This window comes from Galeopterus variegatus, unplaced genomic scaffold, assembly GCF_000696425.1.
Source record: "Galeopterus variegatus unplaced genomic scaffold, G_variegatus-3.0.2 Scaffold8249, whole genome shotgun sequence".
In the NCBI taxonomy this organism is placed as follows: Eukaryota; Metazoa; Chordata; class Mammalia; order Dermoptera; family Cynocephalidae; genus Galeopterus; species Galeopterus variegatus.
The window spans coordinates 2,503-6,814 of NW_007734360.1; the positions used below are offsets into that span (position 1 = coordinate 2,503).

Here is a 4,312-nt window from a genome sequence, read left to right on the forward strand (position 1 = left end):
TAAAGGGTATAGCTCTGTGTTATTTCTTAAACTATGTGTGAATCTACAGTTATCTGAAAATAAAGCTTGATTTTTTAAACAAGTGCCAACAACTGGGAAAATGTGAATTTGAAGTGGATATTAAGACAATGTTAGGGAATGACTGTTAATGGTCTGATGGTTAGGGTCGGCCCATGGCTCACTTGGGAGAGTGTGGTGCTGGTAACACCAAGGCCACAGGTTCAGATCCCTATATAGGGATGGCCAGTTAGCTAGCTCACTTGGGAGAGCGTAGTGCTGACAACACCAAGTCAAGGGTTAAGATCCCCCTACTGGTCATCTTTTTTTAAAAAAAAAAGGTCTGATGGTTACACAGGACAATAATGTCCTTATTCTTAGGAGATACTTGAACTTTGAACTTTTGGGGATGGAATATTATGTCTGCAATTTACTTTTTTTTTTTTGGCAGCTGGCTAGTACAAGGATCTGAACCCTTGAGCTTGGTGATACACACCTTGCTCTTTGAGTGAGCTAACCGCCCATCTCCTGGTAACTTACCTTTAATTGTCCCATATATTGAAGAGAGAGAAGGCATATATGACAAAATGCTAAATATTAAATTTAGATACACCAAGATTTTAAAAGAAAATAAATAACAAATTTAGGTAGAGGGTTTATGAGTGTTCCTTGCACTCGCCTCTCAACTTTCCAGGTTGGTTTTTTTTTTTTTTCAAAGGGGGGGGGGGGGGGGGATATCCTAAAACTATGTTACAGTCCTGCCTACCAATTAGTCTTAAGGTTTTAAAATAATTGTTCCCCTAAAACTATGCTATAGACCCACCTACACTCCAATTATTCTCAAAACAAAACACCAGTAAGGATTTCAGGGTAACTAAGAGTTATGTGGTACTGGATGTGACTTTCTAATGTTTTTCAACATGAATTGACTCAATCTGTAGGGCATATGGATATTTCTGTAAACTTAAAGTTAGTGCAACCTGGATGATTATTTCTAGGAAAACTGGATCCCCAGAGTCCTTCTATTTTTTAAACAAGTGAAATTATAATTGCAAGAGAAAAGGCTAACACACCCGCAAATTTAAATGTCTTAACTTTGGCAAATACAGTTAATTCGTACATAAAGAAATGTTTATGTGAAAGGACAACGCACACACTAAATGCTAAACAAAAAATGTGCTACAATGTATTGATTATAGCGCCACGGCTACAGGACATACCTTACAATGTAAATGGTCCTTATAAACATCAATGCATTATGGTTAAAAAAAAAAAAAATGAAAGGCCGGCCCGTGGCTCACTCGGTAGAGTGCGGTGCTGATAACACCAAGGCCACGGGTTCGGATCCTATATAGGGATGGCCGGTTTGCTCACTGGCTGAGCATGGTGCTGACAACACCAAGCCAAGGGTTGAGATCCCCTTACCGGTCATCTTTAAAAAAAAAAAAAAAAAAAAAATGCAAACTGCACACATTTGAAATACAGGAAATAAGTGAGTTTGAGCTAGCGTCAACAAGATCCATCTCAAAAGTTCTTATGTTCTCTTTTCTCTATTAAGTTTTTGCATCAGTATAAATACACTTTGGTGTATAAGAGAAGTCTGCGTCTAGAACGTCTCCACTAAAGGCTCTATAACTTTTCACTTCCTACCGGACCGCCCCCTCGCAATGGGCCCCACCTCCCGAAGAGGGTGATGGGGTGGGGCTGTTTCCCGCTCGGAAACTAAGAAATAAATACCTCTTCCCAACTTCAGAAAGGAAGGAACAGGGGAGATGGACGACCTGAAACTCAAGTATGCGACAAAAGGGGGTAGTCGTTTGGGAAGCTTCCTTTCTTCCACTGAACAACCTCCTTCATTCACTCCTCCTAGGTCATGCAGTGACCCCGGGTCGGACGGGGACAGGTGAATCCAAAGAGGGGAGGACGATAGAGGGCCGGACGATAGAATGAGAACCGCACTTAGGCAATGAATGAGCCGTGCTGCATCCGCACCACCTGTTCCTTCCAGGGGTGCCACCTTCCAAGGTAGTACACTACCGGCGAGGTCACCGCACCAACCCCGGCTACGACTCCTGCCCGTGTTGAAGGCCGGGCCTCCCCTCCCTTCGTTCGGGGAGAATGAGACCCGGCAGTCTAGAAGTCGGGATGTTGGGGCCTAGTCCGGAACCAGGGCCTCTGAAGTGTAAGGACGGGAGGGGGAAGCCTTAAGTCCCTAGCGCGCAGGCCGAAGTGGGAACCAAAGGGATAGGACGAATGAGTGCATGCTGCCTGACTACGAGGGCGGGGTCCTGGGAAGGGGTGGCTCAGTGCCCGCCGGGCCGCGGTTAGGGGTGACAGGCCCGGTTACCGACTAAATCCTCTCCACTGCCTGCCTGGGGCCTCACACTTACCAAGATCCGCTTGAAGAGCGCGTTCTCCTTGGGCGGGAGGCTCACGGCCGGCATCGTTCCGGCTCCTCCCGCTGCTCCCGCCACCACCCGGCTCGGTCAGTCTGTTTGTCCGACCGCCGCCACTGCCGTTCCCTGGCTGCTTCAGCCTTGAAAACCCCGATCCACCGCCACCACTAGGCCTCGGGTGTCGCCGTGTCGCACTACCCGGACACCCCCTCCTCCTCGTTGTCTTTTTTCCTTTCTCACTTAACGCTGCCGCCGCCTCCCCCCTACGGGTCTCCGTCGGCGGTTCACGTGGTAACTGAACGGACCGACAGAGGCAGCCAAAATGGCGGACGCGGAGAGCTTTCCCACCCGGGTCACAGCTCCTAGCACGCAGGCGCGGTGACCTCCTTTTCCCACCTCCTCTGTCCTAGAGCTTGCCGGGAAACCTGGAGGCTGACCTGCCTGCGGAGACAGGAGAGTCGGAACAGGCTCCGCCCATCCTTTCAGTGCAGAGCTCGGGGGGCCCGGGGAGCCACAGAAGAGTAGTCAGTACGGTTGTGATCGCCTCCTCATCAAAAATAGCCTTTATGCTCCTTCCTGCGACATCTGCCTTTCGTTCTTTGGGTAGACTCTCCCAGACTGTGCGATCATAGTTTGGGCCTGAAGTGGTAAAATGCAGGTGTAGGAAGCACTGTAGGTGATCGTGGACGAAGTGCCTAATTAAGAAGCAGAGGCGGAGGGGAAAATAGGAATGGCTTCACCACAGTGGGGATTTGTGAACATATCTGGAGAGGAAGTCTGAAAAGCGTGAAAGAACTTGGCCTATTAAATGGGACTGCTGGCTGGAGTTTCGGTGATTTGGTGAACGTTTGCTTAAAATGAGCCTGAAAAGATAGCCAGATCCGAAGTGACACATTTGCACGGACAGAGGAGCCTCTGAAGGTGGAAGTGTGTGTTTTTATTTCATTGTTCAGGCCATACAATACAGGGTTGACGACCAGACCTTATGAGTCGCTTTGCGGTAGGAGAGTTCAGGGCCACTGACTTCTCCAGAGCTGGCTTCAAGTTTAATATTGTGACTTCTTGAACTCCCCATCACCGGAAATCCTCAAATCTTAGAAGCTGAAGAATATCTGGCTAGGATACTAGAGAGAACTGCTCCAGTGGGCAACATCAGACTAGGTACTGAACAGGACCCCCTTCACAAATACATCTCGTTGACAGCTGGCAGTAAAACTTTTTGAAAATGGCATTTCATCGATGATCTAAAATTTTTTCAAGTCATAGGAGACATTTTTACCCTTGGTTTTTTATTATCTCTTTCCAGATCCTGAATTCGATCTGTAGCATTCTTTGCATCATGAATAATTAAACAATGTGTGCAGTAGTTTTCCTTTTAAATTTATTAACATATATTTTCATATATTTTGCAGTTTTCAAATTGCTCTTCTTTAACCCTCCCTGGAAGATGGTAGTTGGGTAAGATATTTCCCAGTAGAAAAATCTGAAACTAAAACAGGTTTTCTAAGCTGCTGACTCAATTGCCCTCTCCCTTCACCTAGGTCGTAAATAAGGCCGTAAGAGTCAAATTCTGGAATTTCCTTGAACTCTGTGATTTCTCTTCAAAAATTTAATTAAGAAAATTGTATCTACTAGAAACCATATTTCGGTCTCAAAATGTGGCCAGTTTCTTAACCTTAACTTTCATATACATATAAAACAAAAAACAACTTACAAAATTTATTGCCCCCAAGAGGTCTCTCAACTATCTAAACTTAGAAAATTTTCTAAGTGCAGGTGATACCTGCAGCTTAGCTACTAAGTTGGGTTTCCAAATCTGTGGCTTCATATCCCAAAATCCCTGCAAAATGTTATTTGCTATGGTTTTCTAAATTTCTCCTGTAAATAATACTCTATTGTTCCCTTCAGGGGAAGAAAAT

The 4,312-nt window shown here is 45.7% G+C and overlaps 1 long non-coding RNA gene across 1 annotated transcript; it reads left to right on the top strand.

Moving 5' to 3' along the window:
- Positions 1 to 1,811: 1,811 nt before the first annotated feature.
- On the top strand, positions 1,812 to 3,797 carry LOC103608282. The gene is made up of 2 exons (XR_552029.1): positions 1,812 to 2,022; positions 2,804 to 3,797. It is a non-coding gene; the product is annotated as an uncharacterized LOC103608282 (long non-coding RNA).
- Positions 3,798 to 4,312: the final 515 nt, after the last annotated feature.